The sequence below is a fragment of the Delphinapterus leucas genome, chromosome 6, assembly GCF_059928025.1.
Source record: "Delphinapterus leucas isolate spDelLeu-1000000601 "Yukka" chromosome 6, BTC_Dleu_Yukka2, whole genome shotgun sequence".
Taxonomy (NCBI): Eukaryota; Metazoa; Chordata; class Mammalia; order Artiodactyla; family Monodontidae; genus Delphinapterus; species Delphinapterus leucas.
The window spans coordinates 77,913-96,270 of NC_143134.1; positions in this window are offsets into that span (position 1 = coordinate 77,913).

The window sequence follows — 18,358 nt, forward strand, 5'->3', positions numbered from 1 at the left end:
AGCGAGTTGAAGAAATGAGCTCAGGGGCACTGTAACTCACAAACCTGCAGAGTTATAAATGACAGCTATCGTCCAAAAATATATTGAAGGAAGGCTGCGAAGACGACTTGTAAGTGGGGCAGAATTGCAGGAAAACTATTTCAGGGGGTAGACGGGAATTGCATTTAAAGCATAGGAAAAGAGGCAGAACGTCGACAATGATGCTCTTGGCCAAAAAGGGCGTATGCGTTTTTTCCTGAATATATTCAGGAAAAAACGCATACGCCCTTTTTGGCCAACCAAGCAAGCATGTTAAAGAAATCTGCACTACAATGAAGTCTCACTGCCCCCCGGTCAAAAGGGCCATCTGAAAAAAGTGTAAAATCCAGAAAGGCAGCACAGGCCATGGAGAACAGGGAGCCTTGTTATGCTGATGGGCGGGATGTAAATTGCCAACAGCCACCCTGGAGAAGTGTATGGTGTTTCCCGGAACACCGAAAAAACAAAGCTACGGAGCCTACGGCACTTCCACTTATGGTCCTATAGCTTAGGGAAATTAAAATCAAAAACACACAGCCACCCCAAAGTGTCGGACGGCTCTGTTTACAAGAACCTCGTCTACGGTACAAGTTAAATATCCCAGAATGTGAAAAATGGATAAAGAAGTTGTGGTACGTACGTACAATGGAATATCACTCAGCAATGAAATCTATGTCATCAGGCCCGTCGCGGCATAATGAGTGGATTCAGGTACGATGATTCTAAGTGAAATAAGTCACACAGAAAATGAAACATCATAAGATATCACTACTACACGGAATGTAAATTTGGCTACACATGAACTGAATTACAAAACAGAACAGGGTCTCAAATTTAGAAAACCAACTTATGCTTGCTTAAGGGGAAAGGTGAGTTGGGGTGCTGCATAAAACCAGAGATAGAAATTAGCACAGATACCTTTCCATAAGCCAAATATGTAATAGTCAAGTCCTACCCCTTGCTCAACGAAATGGACTAAACACCCCATATTCAACGCCTAGGAATACACCTGAGTAGTAAGAATCTTCAAACCCATGGATTTATATGTCTCCGTAAGAGAATGAAGCGTGTGTACAGCGGCATGAATGCAGCAGAGAAAATCCGATAAATCCCATTATCAAAATGAATTACACAAACAAAACCCAAGGACAGTGAAATAGAGAGCAATTCTTAAATAATTCATTCAGGGCTTGTGATGCAACCTGGACTTACCACATGTACACCCAGAGCTGAGTGAGACATAAGGTTGGGCACTTCGGGCTGATAGCATTGGTGAGGTTCGATGAGCAAATGCAGACCCTTTGAAGTCATACAGCATGGTACCCATTCCATGGGTCCCAACTCTCCAAGTTTAAGGGATTCTTCCTTCAGCTAAAACATGCATGGGAAACCCAAAGTATGGTGCACCGTGTGACTGGCAAACGTTTTCAAATGCATCTCAGTTTTCGTCCCCTTTTACTCGGGTTCACCATTCCAGACCCTTTACGAAAACTCTCCCCACTTGGAGAGTCAGTGCCTTTAACCTCCTGTTGGGCACAGTTTGCAATTTCTGCGCAAGATGAAAAGGAATAGGGAGAACCAATGAGAGACTAGCTCTAGGTGTCTGCACGGGCAAATTTAACGCTCATTTCCCACCAGGAAGAGGAATTAACCAAAGGCTCATCATGCTGTGCCGGAACCAGATTAGGGCCTGAGGCAATCCTGTGGGTTTGCGGCCAGCTCACAAGATAGCGAGTTGAAGAAATGAGCTCAGGGGCACTGTAACTCACAAACCTGCAGAGTTATAAATGACAGCTATCGTCCAAAAATATATTGAAGGAAGGCTGCGAAGATGACTTGTAAGTGGGGCAGAATTTCAGGAAAACTATTTCAGGGGGTAGACGGGAATTGCATTTAAAGCATAGGAAAAGAGGCAGAACGTCGACAATGATGCTCTTGGCCAAAAAGGGCGTATGCGTTTTTTCCTGAATATATTCGGGAAAAAACGCATACGCCCTTTTTGGCCAACCAAGCAAGCATGTTAAAGAAATCTGCACTACAATGAAGTCTCACTGCCCCCCGGTCAAAAGGGCCATCTGAAAAAAGTGTAAAATCCAGAAAGGCAGCACAGGCCATGGAGAACAGGGAGCCTTGTTATGCTGATGGGCGGGATGTAAATTGCCAACAGCCACCCTGGAGAAGTGTATGGTGTTTCCGGGAACACCGAAAAAACAAAGCTACGGAGCCTACGGCACTTCCACTTATGGTCCTATAGCTTAGGGAAATTAAAATCAAAAACACACAGCCACCCCAAAGTGTCGAACGGCTCTGTTTACAAGAACCTCGTCTACGGTACAAGTTAAATATCCCAGAATGTGAAAAATGGATAAAGAAGTTGTGGTACGTACGTACAATGGAATATCACTCAGCAATGAAATCTATGTCATCAGGCCCGTCGCGGCATAATGAGTGGATTCAGGTACGATGATTCTAAGTGAAATAAGTCACACAGAAAATGAAACATCATAAGATATCACTACTACACGGAATGTAAATTTGGCTACACATGAACTGAATTACAAAACAGAACAGGGTCTCAAATTTAGAAAACCAACTTATGCTTGCTTAAGGGGAAAGGTGAGTTGGGGTGCTGCATAAAACCAGAGATTGAAATTAGCACAGATACCTTTCCATAAGCCAAATATGTAATAGTCAAGTCCTACCACTTGCTCAACGAAATGGACTAAACACCCCATATTCAACGCCTAGGAATACACCTGACTAGTAAGAATCTTCAAACCCATGGATTTATATGTCTCCGTAAGAGAATGAAACGTGTGTACAGCGGCATGAATGCAGCAGAGAAAATCCGATAAATCCCATTATCAAAATGAATTACACAAACAAAACCCAAGGACAGTGAAATAGAGAGCAATTCTTAAATAATTCATTCAGGGCTTGTGATGCAACCTGGACTTACCACATGTACACCCAGAGCTGAGTGAGACATAAGGTTGGGCACTTCGGGCTGATAGCATTGGTGAGGTTCGATGAGCAAATGCAGACCCTTTGAAGTCATACAGCATGGTACCCATTCCATGGGTCCCAACTCTCCAAGTTTAAGGGATTCTTCCTTCAGCTAAAACATGCATGGGAAACCCACAGTATGGTGCACCGTGTGACTGGCAAACGTTTTCAAATGCATCTCAGTTTTCGTCCCCTTTTACTCGGGTTCACCATTCCAGAACCTTTACGAACACTCTCCCCACTTGGAGAGTCAGTGCCTTTAACCTCCTGTTGGGCACAGTTTGCAATTTCTGCGCAAGATTAACAGGAATAGGGAGAACAAATGAGAGACTAGCTGTAGGTGTCTGCACGGGCAAATTTAATGCTCATTTCGCACCAGGAAGAGGAATTAACCAAAGGCTCAACATGCCGTGCCTGAAACAGATTAGGGCCTGACAATCGTGCGGGTTTGCAGCCAGCTCACAAGATAGCGAGTTGAAGAAAGGAGCTCAGGGGCACTGTAACTCACAAACCTGCAGAGTAATAAATGACAGCTATCGTCCAAAAATATATTGAAGGAGGTCTGCAAAGACGACTTGTAAGCGGGACAGATTTGCAGGAAAACGATTTCAGGGGGTAGACGGGAATTGCATTTAAAGCATAGGAAAAGAGGCAGAACGTCAACAATGATGCTCTTGGCCAAAAAGGGCGTATGCGTTTTTTCCTGAATATATTCAGGAAAAAACGCATACGCCCTTTTTGGCCAACCAAGCAAGCATGTTAATGAAATCTGCACTACAATGAAGTCTCACTGCCCCCCGGTCAAAAGGGCCATCTGAAAAAAGTGTAAAATCCAGAAAGGCAGCACAGGCCATGGAGAACAGGGAGCCTTGTTATGCTGATGGGCGGGATGTAAATTGCCAACAGCCACTCTGGAGAAGTGTATGGTGTTTCCCGGAACATCTTAAAAACAAAGCAACGGAGCCTACGGCACTTCCCCTTATGGTCCTATAGCTTAGGAAAATTAAAATCAAAAACACACAGCCACCCAAAAGTCTCGGGTGGCTCTGTTTACAAGAACCTCGTCTACGGTACAAGTTAAATATCCCAGAATGTGAAAAATGGATAAAGAAGTTGTGGTACGTACGTACAGTGGAATATCACACAGCAATGAAATCTATGTCATCAGGCCCATCGCGGCATAATGAGTGGATTCAGGTACGATGATTCTAAGTGAAATAAGTCACACAGAAAATGAAACATCATAAGATATCACTAATACACGGAATGTAAACTTGGCTACACATGAACTGAATTGCAAAACAGAACAGGGTCTCAAATTTAGAAAACCAACTTATGCTTGCTTAAGGGGAAAGGTGAGTTGGGGTGCTGCATAAAACCAGAGATAGAAATTAGCACAGATACCTTTCCATAAGCCAAATATGTAATAGTCAAGACCTACCCCTTGCTCAACGAAATGGACTAAACACCCCATATTCAACGCCTAGGAATACACCTGAGTAGTAAGAATCTTCAAACCCATGGATTTATATGTCTCCGTAAGAGAATGAAGCGTGTGTACAGCGGCATGAATGCAGCAGAGAAAATCCGATAAATCCCATTATCAAAATGAATTACACAAACAAAACCCAAGGACAGTGAAATAGAGAGCAATTCTTAAATAATTCATTCAGGGCTTGTGATGCAACCTGGATTTACCACATCTACACCCAGAGCTGAGTGAGACATAAGGTTGGGCACTTCGGGCTGATAGCATTGGTGAGGTTCGATGAGCAAATGCAGACCCTTTGAAGTCATACAGCATGGTACCCATTCCATGGGTCCCAACTCTCCAAGTTTAAGGGATTCTTCCTTCAGCTAAAACATGCATGGGAAACCCACAGTATGGTGCACCGTGTGACTGGCAAACGTTTTCAAATGATTCTCAGTTTTCGTCCCCTTTTACTCGGGTTCACCATTCCAGACCCTTTACGAACACTCTCCCCACTTGGAGAGTCAGTGCCTTTAACCTCCTGTCAGGCACAGTTTGCAATTTCTGCGCTAGATAAAAAGGAATAGGGAGAACCAATGAGAGACTAGCTCTAGGTGTCTGCACGGGCAAATTTAACGCTCATTTCCCACCAGGAAGAGGAATTAACCAAAGGCTCAGCATGCCGTGCCGGAACCAGATTAGGGCCTGAGGCAATCCTGTGGGTTTGCGGCCAGCTCACAAGATAGCGAGTTGAAGAAATGAGCTCAGGGGCACTGTAACTCACAAACCTGCAGAGTTATAAATGACAGCTATCGTCCAAAAATATATTGAAGGAAGGCTGCGAAGATGACTTGAAAGTGGGGCAGAATTGCAGGAAAACGATTTCAGGGGGTAGACGGGAATTGCATTTAAAGCATAGGAAAAGAGGCAGAACGTCGACAATGATGCTCTTGGCCAAAAAGGGCGTATGCGTTTTTTCCTGAATATATTCAGGAAAAAACGCATACGCCCTTTTTGGCCAACCAAGCAAGCATGTTAAAGAAATCTGCACTACAATGAAGTCTCACTGCCCCCGGTCAAAAGGGCCATCTGAAAAAAGTGTAAAATCCAGAAAGGCAGCACAGGCCATGGAGAACAGCGAGCCTTGTCATGCTGATAGGCGGGATGTAAATTGCCAACAGCCACTCTGGAGAAGTGTATGGTGTTTCCCGGAACATCTAAAAAACAAAGCAACGGAGCCTACGGCACTTCCCCTTATGGTCCTATAGCTTAGGAAAATTAAAATCAAAAACACACAGCCACCCTAAAGTCTCGGGTGGCTCTGTTCACAAGAACCTCGTCTACGGTACAAGTTAAATATCCCAGAATGTGAAAAATGGATAAAGAAGTTGTGGTACGTACGTACAGTGGAATATCACACAGCAATGAAATCTATGTCATCAGGCCCGTCGCGGCATAATGAGTGGATTCAGGTACGATGATTCTAAGTGAAATAAGTCACACAGAAAATGAAACATGATAAGATATCACTAATACACGGAATGAAAACTTGGCTACACATGAACTGAATTACAAAACAGAACAGGGTCTCAAATTTAGAAAACCAACTTATGCTTGCTTAAGGGGAAAGGTGAGTTGGGGTGCTGCATAATACCAGAGATAGAAATTAGCACAGATACCTTTCCATAAGCCAAATATGTAATAGTCAAGACCTACCCCTTGCTCAACGAAATGGACTAAACACCCCATATTCAACGCCTAGGAATACACCTGACTAGTAAGAATCTTCAAACCCATGGATTTATATGTCTCCGTAAGAGAATGAAGCGTGTGTACAGCGGCATGAATGCAGCAGAGAAAATCCGATAAATCCCATTATCAAAATGAATTACACAAACAAAACCCAAGGACAGTGAAATAGAGAGCAATTCTTAAATAATTCATTCAGGGCTTGTGATGCAACCTGGATTTACCACATGTACACCCAGAGCTGAGTGAGACATAAGGTTGGGCACTTCGGGCTGATAGCATTGGTGAGGTTCGATGAGCAAATGCAGACCCTTTGAAGTCATACAGCATGGTACCCATTCCATGGGTCCCAACTCTCCAAGTTTAAGGGATTCTACCTTCAGCTAAAACATGCATGGGAAACCCACAGTATGGTGCACCGTGTTACTGGCAAACGTTTTCAAATGCATCTCAGTTTTCGTCCCCTTTTACTCGGGTTCACCATTCCAGACACTTTACGAACACTCTCCCCACTTGGAGAGTCAGTGCCTTTAACCTCCTGTTAGGCACAGTTTGCAATTTCTGCGCAAGATGAAAAGGAATAGGGAGAACCAATGAGAGACTAGCTCTAGGTGTCTGCACGGGCAAATTTAACGCTCATTTCCCACCAGGAAGAGGAATTAACCAAAGGCTCAGCATGCCGTGCCGGAACCAGATTAGGGCCTGAGGCAATCCTGTGGGTTTGCGGTCAGGTCACAAGATAGCGAGTTGAAGAAAGGAGCTCAGGGGCACTGTAACTCACAAACCTGCAGAGTTATAAATGACAGCTATCGTTCAAAAATATATTGAAGGAAGGCTGCGAAGACGACTTGAAAGTGGGGCAGAATTGCAGGAAAACGATTTCAGGGGGTAGACGGGAATTGCATTTAAAGCATAGGAAAAGAGGCAGAACGTCGACAATGATGCTCTTGGCCAAAAAGTGCGTATGCGTTTTTTCCTGAATATATTCAAGAAAAAACGCATACGCACTTTTTGGCCAACCAAGCAAGCATGTTAAAGAAATCTGCACTACAATGAAGTCTCACTGCCCCCCGGTCAAAAGGGCCATCTGAAAAAAGTGTAAAATCCAGAAAGGCAGCACAGGCCATGGAGAACAGCGAGCCTTGTTATGCTAATGGGCGGGATGTAAATTGCCAACAGCCACTCTGGAGAAATGTATGGTGTTTCCCGGAACATCTAAAAAACAAAGCAACGGAGCCTACGGCACTTCCCCTTATGGTCCTATAGCTTCGGAAAATTAAAATCAAAAACACACAGCCACCCAAAAGTCTCGGGTGGCTCTGTTTACAAGAACCTCGTCTACGGTACAAGTTAAATATCCCAGAATGTGAAAAATGGATAAAGAAGTTGTGGTACTTACGTACAGTGGAATATCACACAGCAATGAAATCTATGTCATCAGGCCCATTGCGGCATAATGAGTGGATTCAGGTACGATGATTCTAAGTGAAATAAGTCACACAGAAAATGAAACATCATAAGATATCACTAATACACGGAATGTAAACTTGGCTACACATGAACTGAATTGCAAAACAGAACAGGGTCTCAAATTTAGAAAACCAACTTATGCTTGCTTAAGGGGAAAGGTGAGTTGGGGTGCTGCATAAAACCAGAGATAGAAATTAGCACAGATACCTTTCCATAAGCCAAATATGTAATAGTCAAGACCTACCCCTTGCTCAACGAAATGGACTAAACACCCCATATTCAACGCCTAGGAATACACCTGAGTAGAAAGAATCTTCAAACCCATGGATTTATATGTCTCCGTAAGAGAATGAAGCGTGTGTACAGCGGCATGAATGCAGCAGAGAAAATCCGATAAATCCCATTATCAAAATGAATTACACAAACAAAACCCAAGGACAGTGAAATAGAGAGCAATTCTTAAATAATTCATTCAGGGCTTGTGATGCAACCTGGATTTACCACATCTACACCCAGAGCTGAGTGAGACATAAGGTTGGGCACTTCGGGCTGATAGCATTGGTGAGGTTCGATGAGCAAATGCAGACCCTTTGAAGTCATACAGCATGGTAAACATTCCATGGGTCCCAACTCTCCAAGTTTAAGGGATTCTTCCTTCAGCTAAAACATGCATGGGAAACCCACAGTATGGTGCACCGTGTGACTGGCAAACGTTTTCAAATGCATCTCAGTTTTCGTCCCCTTTTACTCTGGTTCACCATTCCAGACCCTTTACGAACACTCTCCCCACTTGGAGAGTCAGTGCCTTTAACCTCCTGTCAGGCACAGTTTGCAATTTCTGCGCTAGATAAAAAGGAATAGGGCGAACCAATGAGAGACTAGCTCTAGGTGTCTGCACGGGCAAATTTAACGCTCATTTCCCACCAGGAAGAGGAATTAACCAAAGGCTCAGCATGCCATGCCGGAACCAGATTAGGGCCTGAGGCAATCCTGTGGGTTTGCGGCCAGCTCACAAGATAGCGAGTTGAAGAAATGAGCTCAGGGGCACTGTAACTCACAAACCTGCAGAGTTATAAATGACAGCTATCGTCCAAAAATATATTGAAGGAAGGCTGCGAAGATGACTTGAAAGTGGGGCAGAATTGCAGGAAAACGATTTCAGGGGGTAGACGGGAATTGCATTTAAAGCATAGGAAAAGAGGCAGAACGTCGACAATGATGCTCTTGGCCAAAAAGGGCGTATGCGTTTTTTCCTGAATATATTCAGGGAAAAACGCATACGCCCTTTTTGGCCAACCAAGCAAGCATGTTAAAGAAATCTGCACTACAATGAAGTCTCACTGCCCCCCGGTCAAAAGGGCCATCTGAAAAAAGTGTAAAATCCAGAAAGGCAGCACAGGCCATGGAGAACAGCGAGCCTTGTTATGCTGATGGGCGGGATGTAAATTGCCAACAGCCACTCTGGAGAAGTGTATGGTGTTTCCCGGAACACCGAAAAAACAAAGCTACGGAGCCTACGGCACTTCCACTTATGGTCCTATAGCTTAGGGAAATTAAAATCAAAAACACACAGCCACCCCAAAGTGTCGGACAGCTCTGTTTACAAGAACCTCCTCTACGGTACAAGTTAAATATCCCAGAATGTGATAAATGGATAAAGAAGTTGTGGTACGTACGTACAGTGGAATATCACTCAGCAATGAAATCTATGTCATCTGGCCCGTCGTGGCATAATGAGTGGATTCAGGTACGATGATTCTAAGTGAAATAAGTCACACAGAAAATGAAACATCATAAGATATCACTAATACACCGAATGTAATCTTGGCTACACATGAACTGAATTACAAAACAGAACAGGGTCTCAAATTTAGAAAACCAACTTATGTTTGCTTAAGGGGAAAGGTGAGTTGGGGTGCTGCATAAAACCAGAGATAGAAATTAGCACAGATACCATTCCATACGTCAAATATGTAATAGTCAAGACCTACCCCTTGCTCAACGAAATGGGCTAAACACCCTATATTCAATGCCTAAGAATACACCTGACTAGTAAGAATCTTAAAACCCATGGATTTATATGTGTCCATAAGAGAATCAAGCGTGTGTACAGCTGCATGAAGGCAGCAGAGAAAATCCGATAAATCATATTATCAAAATAAATTACAAAAACAAAACACAATGACAGTGAAATAGAGAGCAATTCTTAAATAATTCATTCATGTCTTGTGATGCAACCTGGATTTACCTCATCTAAACCCAGAGCTGAGTGAGACATAAGGTTGGACACTTCGGGCTGATACCATTGGTGAGGTTCGATGAGCCAATGCAGACCATTTGAAGTCATACTGCATGGTACCCATTCCATGGGTCCCAACTCTCCATGTTTAAGCGATTCTTCCTTCAGCTAAAGCATGCATGGGAAACACACAGTATGGTGCACCGTGTGACCGGGAAACGTTTTCAAATGCATCTCAGATTTGTCCCCTTTTACTCGGGTTCACAATTCCAGACCCTTTACTAAAACTCTCCCCACTTGGAGAGTCAGTGCCTTTAACCTCCTGTTTGGGACAGTTTGCAATTTCTGCGCAAGATGAACAGGAATAGGGAGAACCAATGAGAGACTAGCTGTAGGTGTCTGCAGGGGCAAATTAACGCTCATTTCCCACCAGGAATTGGAATTAACCAAAGGCTCAGCATGCCGTGCCGGAACAAGATTAGGGCCTGAAGCAATCCTGCGGGTTTGCGGCCAGCTCACAAGAAAGCGATTTTAAGAAAGGAGCTCAGGGGCACTGTAATTCACAAACCTGCAGAGTTATAAATGACAGCTATCGTCCAAAAATATATTGAAGGAAGGCTGCGAAGAGGACTTGAAAGCGGGGCAGAATTGCAGGAAAACGATTTCAGGGGGTAGACTGGAATTGCATTTAAAGCATAGGAAAAGAGGCAGAACGTCGACAATGATGCACTTGGCCAAAAAGTGCGTATGCGTTTTTTCCTGAATATATTCAGGAAAAAACGCATACGCCCTTTTTGGCCAACCAAGCAAGCATGTTAAAGAAATCTGCACTACAATGAAGTCTCACTGCCCCCCGGTCAAAAGGGCCATGTGAAAAAAGTGTAAAATCCAGAAATGCAGCACAGGCCATGCAGAACAGGGAGCCTTGTTATGCTCATGGGTGGGATGTAAATTGCCAACAGCCACTCTGGAGAAGTGTATGGTGTTTCCTGAAAAACCTAAAAAACAAAGCAACGGAGCCTACGGCACTTCCACTTATGGTCCTATAGCTTAGGGAAATTAAAATCAAAAACACACAGCCACGCCAATGTTTCAGATGGCTCTGTTTGCAAGAACCTCGTCTACGGTACAAGTTAAATATCCCAGAAAGCGAAAAATGAAGAAAGAAGTTGTGGTACGTACGTACAATGGAATATCAATCACCAATGAAATCTATGTCATCTGGCCCGTCGTGGCATAATGAGTGGATTCAGGTACGATGATTCTAAGTGAAAAAAGTCACACAGAAAATGAAACATCATAAGATATCACTAATACACCGAATGTAATCTTGGCTACACATGAACTGAATTACAAAACAGAACAGGGTCTCAAATTTAGAAAACCAACTAATGTTTGCTTAAGGGGAAAGGTGAGTTGGGGTGCTGCATAAAACGAGAGATAGAAATTAGCACAGATACCATTCCATACGTCAAATATGTAATAGTCAAGACCTACCCCTTGCTCAACGAAATGGGCTAAACACCCTATATACAAAGCCTAGGAATACACCTGACTACTAAGACTCTTCAAACCCATGGATTTACATGTCTCCATAAGAGAATCAAGCGTGTGTACAGCTGCATGAAGGCAGCAGAGAAAATCCGATAAATCCTATTATCAAAATGAATTACAAAAACAAAACACAATGACAGTGAAATAGAGAGCAATTCTTAAATTATTCATTCAGGGCTTGTGATGCAACCTGGATTTACCTCATCTAAACCCAGAGCTGAGTGAGACATAAGGTTGGACCCTTCGGGCTGATAGCATTGGTGAGGTTCGATGAGCAAATGCAGACCTTTTGAAGTCATAATACATGGTACACATTCCATGGGTCCCAACTCTCCAGGTTTAAGCGATTCTTCCTTCAGCTAAACCATGCATGGGAAACCCACAGTATGGTGCACCATGTGACCGGGAAACGTTATCAAATGCATCTCAGTTTTTGTCCTCTTTTACTCGGGTTCACAATTCCAGACCCTTTACTAACACTCTCCCCACTTGGAGAGTCAGTGCCTTTAACCTCCTGTTTCGCACACTTTGCAATTTCTGCGCAAGATGAACAGGAATAGGGAGAACCAATGAGTGACTAGCTGTAGGTGTCTGCAGGGGCTAATTTAACGCTCATTTCCAACCAGGAAGAGGATTTAACCAAACGCTCAGCATGCCGGGCCGGAACAAGATTAAGGTCTGAAGCAATCCTGCGGGTTTGCGGACAGCTCACAAGAAAGCGATTTGAAGAAAGGAGCTCAGGGGCACTGTAATTCACAAACCTGCAGAGTTATAAATGACAGCTATCGTCCAAAAATATATTGAAGGAAGGCTGCGAAGAGGACTTGAAAGCGGGGCAGAATTTCAGGAAAACGATTTCAGGGGGTAGACTGGAATTGCATTTAAAGCATAGGAAAAGAGGCAGAACGTCGACAATGATGCACTTGGCCAAAAAGGGCGTATGCGTTTTTTCCTGAATATATTCAGGAAAAAACGCATACGCCCTTTTTGGCCAACCAAGCAAGCATGTTAAAGAAATCTGCACTACAATGAAGTCTCATGCCCCCCGGTAAAAACGGCCATCTGAAAAAAGTGTAACATCCAGAAATGCAGCACAGGCCATGGAGAACAGGGAGCCTTGTTATGCTGATGGGTGGGATGTAAATTGCCAACAGCCACTCTGCAGAAGTGTATGGTGTTTCCTGAAACACCTAAAAAACAAAGCAACAGAGCCTACGGCACTTCCACTTATGGTCCTATAGCTTAGGGAAATTAAAATAAAAAACACACAGCCACCCCAAAGTTTCAGACGGCTCTCTTTACAAGAACCTCGTCTACGGTACAAGTTAAATATCCCAGAAAGCGAAAAATGGATAAAGAAGTTGTGGTACGTACGTACAATGGAATATCACTCACCAATGAAATCTATGTCATCTGGCCCGTCGTGGCATAATGAGTGGATTCAGGTACGATGATTCTAAGAGAAATAAGTCACACAGAAAATGAAACATCATAAGATATCACTAATACACCGAATGTAATCTTGGCTACACATGAACTGAATTACAAAACAGAACAGGGTCTCAAATTTAGAAAACCAACTTATGTTTGCTTAAGGGGAAAGGTGAGTTGGGGTGCTGCATAAAACCAGAGATAGAAATTAGCACAGATACTATTCCATACGTCATATATGTAATAGTCAAGGGGGCTTCCCTGGTGGCGCACTGGTTGAGAGACCGCCTGCCGATGCAGGGGACGCGGGTTCGTGCCCCTGTCCGAGAGGATCCCACATGCCGTGGAGCTACTGGTCCCGTCAGTCATGGCTGTTGACCCTGTGCGTCCGGAGCCTGTGCTCCGCAACGGGAGAGGCTACAACACTGAGAGGCCCGCGTACAGCAAAAAAAAAAAAAAAAATATGTAATAGTCAAGACCTACCCCTTGCTCAACGAAATGGGCTAAACACCCTATATTCAACGCCTAGGAATACACCTGACTAGTAAGAAGCTTCAAACCCATGGATTTATATGTCTCCATAAGAGAATCAAGCGTGTGTACAGCTGCATGAATGCAGCAGAGAAAATCCGGTAAATCCTATTATCAAAATGAATTACAAAAACAAAACACAATGACAGTGAAATAGAGAGCAATTCTTAAATAATTCATTCAGGGCTTGTGATGCAACCTGGATTTACCTCATCTACACCCAGAGCTGAGTGAGACATAAAGTTGGACACTTCGGGCTGATAGCATTGGTGAAGTTCGATGAGCAAATGCAGACCATTTGAAGTCATACTGCATGGTACCCATTCCATGGGTCCCAAATCTCCAGGTTTAAGCGATTCTTCCTTCAGCTAAAACATGCATGGGAAGCCCACAGTATGGTGCACCGTGTGACCGGGAAACATTTTCAAATGCATCTCAGTTTTTGTCCCCGTTTACTCGGGTTCAGAATTCCAGACCCTTTACAAACACTCTCCCCACTTGGAGAGTCAGTGCCTTTAACCTGCTGTTTGGCACAGTTTGCAATTTCTGCGCAAGAGGAATAGGAATAGGAAGAACCAATGAGAGACTAGCTGTAGGTTTCTGCACGGGCAAATTTAACGCTCATTTCCAACCAGGATGAGGAATTAACCAAACGCTCAGCATGCCGTGCCGGAACCAGATTAGGGCCTGAAGCAATCCTGCGAGTTTGCGGCCAGCTCAAAAGAAAGCGATTTGAAGAAAGGAGCTCAGGGGCACTGTAATTCACAAACCTGCAGAGTTATAAATGACAGCTATCGTCCAAAAATATATTGAAGGAAGGCTGCGAAGAGGACTTGAAAGCGGGGCAAAATTGCAGGAAAACGATTTCAGGGGTTAGACTGGAATTGCATTTAAAGCATAGGAAAAGAGGCAGAACGTCGACAATGATGCACTTGGCCAAAAAGGGCGTATGCGTTTTTTCCGGAATATACGCATACGCACTTTTTGGCCAACCAAGCAAGCATGTTAAAGAAATCTGCACTACAATGAAGTCTCACTGCCCCCCGGTCAAAAGGGCCATCTGAAAAAAGTGTAAAATCCAGAAAGGCAGCACAGGCCATGGAGAACAGGGAGCCTTGTTATGCTCATGGGTGGGATATAAATTGCCAACAGCCACTCTGGAGAAGTGTATGGTGTTTCCTGAAACACCTAAAAAACAAAGCAACGGAGCCTACGGCACTTCCACTTATGGTCCTATAGCTTAGGGAAATTAAAATAAAAAACACACAGCCACCCCAAAGTTTCAGACGGCTCTGTTTACAAGAACCTCGTCTACGGTACAAGTTAAATATCCCAGAAAGCGAAAAATGGATAAAGAAGTTGTGGTACGTACGTACAATGGAATATCACTCACCAATGAAATCTATGTCATCTGGCCCGTCGTGGCATAATGAGTGGATTCAGGTACGATGATTCTAAGAGAAATAAGTCACACAGAAAATGAAACATCATAAGTTATCTCTAATACACCGAATGTAATCTTGGCTACACATGAACTGAATTACAAAACAGAACAGGGTCTCAAATTTAGAAAACCAACTTATGTTTGCTTAAGGGGAAAGGTGAGTTGGGGTGCTGCATAAAACCAGAGATAGAAATTAGCACAGATACCATTCCATACGTCAAATATGTAATAGTCAAGACCTACACCTTGCTCAACGAAATGGGCTAAACACCCTATATTCAACGCCTAGGAATACACCTGACTAGTAAGAATCTTCAAACCCATGGATTTATATGTCTCCATAAGAGAATCAAGCGTGTGTACAGCTGCATGAAGGTAGCAGAGAAAATCCGATAAATCCTATTATCAAAATGAATTACAAAAACAAAACACAATGACAGTGAAATAGAGAGCAATTCTTAAATAATTCATTCAGGGCTTGTGATGCAACCTGGATTTACCTCATCTACACCCAGAGCTGAGTGAGACATAAAGTTGGACACTTCGGGCTGATAGCATTGGTGAGGTTCGAAGAGCAAATGCAGACCATTTGAAGTCATACTGCATGGTACCCATTCCATGGGTCCCAACTCTCCAGGTTTAAGCGATTCTTCCTTCAGCTAAAACATGCATGGGAAACCCACAGTATGGTGCACCGTGTGACCGGGAAACGTTTTCAAATGCATCTCAGTTTTCGTCCCCTTTTACTCGGGTTCACAATTCCAGACCCTTTACTAACACTCTACCCACTTGGAGAGTCAGTGCCTTTAATCTGCTGTTTGGCACAGTTTGCAATTTCTGCGCAAGATGAACAGGAATAGGGAGAACAAATGAGAGACTAGCTGTAGGTGTCTGCACGGGCAAATTTAACGCTCATTTCCCACCAGGAAGAGGAATTAACCAAACGCTCACCATGCCGTGCCGGAACCAGATTAGGGCCTGAAGCAACCCTGCGAGTTTGCGGCCAGCTCACAAGAAAGCGATTTGAAGAAAGGAGCTCCGGGGCACTCTAATTCACAAACCTGCAGAGATATAAATGACAGCTATCGTCCAAAAATATATTGAAGGAAGCCTGCGAAGAGGACTTGAAAGCGGGGCAGAATTGCAGGAAAACGATTTCAGGGGGTAGACTGGAATTGCATTTAAAGCATAGGAAAAGAGGCAGAACGTCGACAATGATGCACTTGGCCAAAAAGGGCGTATGCGTTTTTTCCTGAATATATTCAGGAAAAAACGCATACGCCCTTTTTGGCCAACCAAGCAAGCATGTTAAAGAAATCTGCACTACAATGAAGTCTCACTGCCCCCCGGTCAAAAGGGCCATCTGAAAAAAGTGTAAAATCCAGAAAGGCAGCACAGGCCATGGAGAACAGGGAGCCTTGTTATGCTGATGGGTGGGATGTAAATTGCCAACAGCCACTCTGGAGAAGTGTATGGTGTTTCCTGAAACACCTAAAAAACAAAGCAACAGAGCCTACGGCACTTCCACTTATGGTCCTATAGCTTAGGGAAATTAAAATAAAAAACACACAGCCAAGCCAAAGTTTCAGATGGCTCTGTTTACAAGAACCTCTTCTACGGTACAAGTTAAATATCCCAGAAAGCGAAAAATGGATAAAGAAGTTGTGGTACGTACGTACAATGGAATATCAGTCACCAAGGAAAGCTATGTCATCTGGCCCGTCGTGGTGTAATGAGTGGATTCAGGTACGATGATTCTAAGTGAAATAAGTCACACAGAAAATGAAACATCATAAGATATCACTAACACACCGAATGTAATCTTGGCTACACATGAACTGAATTACAAAACAGAACAGGGTCTCAAATTTAGAAAACCAACTTATGTTTGCTTAAGGGGAAAGGTGAGTTGGGGTGCTGCATAAAACCAGAGATAGAAATTAGCACAGATACCATTCCATACGTCAAATATGTAATAGTCAAGACCTACCGCTTGCTCAACGAAATGGGCTAAACACCCTATATTCAACGCCTAGGAATACACCTGACTAGTAAGAAGCTTCAAACCCATGGATTTATATGTCTCCATAAGAGAACCAAGCATGTGTACAGCTGCATGAAGGCAGCAGAGAAAATCCGATAAATCCTATTATCAAAATGAATTACAAAAACAAAACACAATGACAGTGAAATAGAGAACAATTCTTAAATAATTCATTCAGGGCTTGTGATGCAACCTGGATTTACCTCATCTACACCCAGAGCTGAGTGAGACATAAGGTTGGACACTTCGGGGTGATACCACTGGTGAGGTTCGATGAGCAAATGCAGACCATTTGAAGTCATACTGCATGGTACCCATTCCATGGGTCCCAACTCTCCAGGTTTAAGCGATTCTTCCTTCAGCTAAAGCATGCATGGGAAGCCCACAGTATGGTGCACCGTGTGACCAGGAAACGTTTTCAAAGGCATCTCAATTTTCGTCCCCTTTTACTCGGGTTCACAATTCCAGACCCTTTTCTAACACTCTCCAGACTTGGAGAGTCAGTGCCTTTAACCTCCTGTTTGGCACAGTTTGCAATTTCTGCGCAAGATGAACAGGAATAGGGAGAACCAATGAGAGACTAGCTGTAGGTGTCTGCACGGGCAAATTTAACGCACATTTCCCACCAGAAAGACGAATTAACCAAAGGCTCAGTATGACGTGCCGGAACAAGATTAGGGCCTGAAGCAATCCTGCGGGTTTGCGGCCAGCTCACAAGAAAGCGATTTGAAGAAAGGAGCTCAGGGGCACTGTAATTCACAAACCTGCAGAGTTATAAATAACAGCTATCGTCCAAAAATATATTGAAGGAAGGCTGCGAAGAGGACTTGAAAGCGGGGCAGAATTGCAGGAAAACGATTTCAGGGGGTAGACTGGAATTGCATTTAAAGCATAGGAAAAGAGGCAGGACGTCGACAATGATGCACTTGGCCAAAAAGGGCGTATGCGTTTTTTCCTGAATATATTCAGGAAAAAACGCATACGCACTTTTTGGCCAACCAAGCAAGCATGTTAAAGAAATCTGCACTACAATGAAGTCTCACTGCCCCCCGGTCAAAAGGGCCATGTGAAAAAAGTGTAAAATCCAGAAATGCAGCACAGGCCATGGAGAACAGGGAGCCTTGTTATGCTGATGGGTGGGATGTAAATTGCCAACAGCCACTCTGGAGAAGTGTATGGTGTTTCCTGAAACACCTAAAAAACAAAGCAACGGAGCCTACGGCACTTCCACTTATGGTCCTATAGCTTAGGGAAATTAAAATCAAAAACACACAGCCACGCCAAAGTTTCAGACGGCTCTGTTTACAAGAACCTCGTCTGCGGTACAAGTTAAATATCCCAGAAAGCGAAAAATGGATAAAGAAGTTGTGGTACGTACGTACAATGGAATATCAGTCACCA